Raw genomic sequence first — 368 nt, 5'->3', positions numbered from 1 at the left:
AATTAAATTTCAAAATGGAACTTTTCTGAGGAAAACATGCGTGCAGCATCATGTAATATTTGCATCTGGCTTAATGTTGATCTCTTGACCATGGCCGTCAAATGTGCAGTCTCTTGGCAGAAAGATGAATATTCCACAAAATGTATGCATACAAGTTATTATTTAACAATGCATTATTTTCCCCAAGAAACGAAAATTCTATTAACAAATCTCCTGGGGACAATGTATTATACAATATACAAAAAAGTAGCTCTCCTTGTAGCCTCTGACCTGATGTCACAACTCCCACATAGTATGGACAATCTCTGTCCAGATTCTGAGAGAGTTCTGCAGGATGTATCTAATAGATGTATAGCATGGTTGCATCT

The sequence above is a fragment of the Lygodium microphyllum genome, chromosome 8, assembly GCF_053477565.2.
Source record: "Lygodium microphyllum isolate KBCC chromosome 8, Lygodium_microphyllum_v1.1.10, whole genome shotgun sequence".
NCBI classification, from domain to species: Eukaryota; Viridiplantae; Streptophyta; class Polypodiopsida; order Schizaeales; family Lygodiaceae; genus Lygodium; species Lygodium microphyllum.
This window is presented reverse-complemented; position numbering follows the sequence as displayed.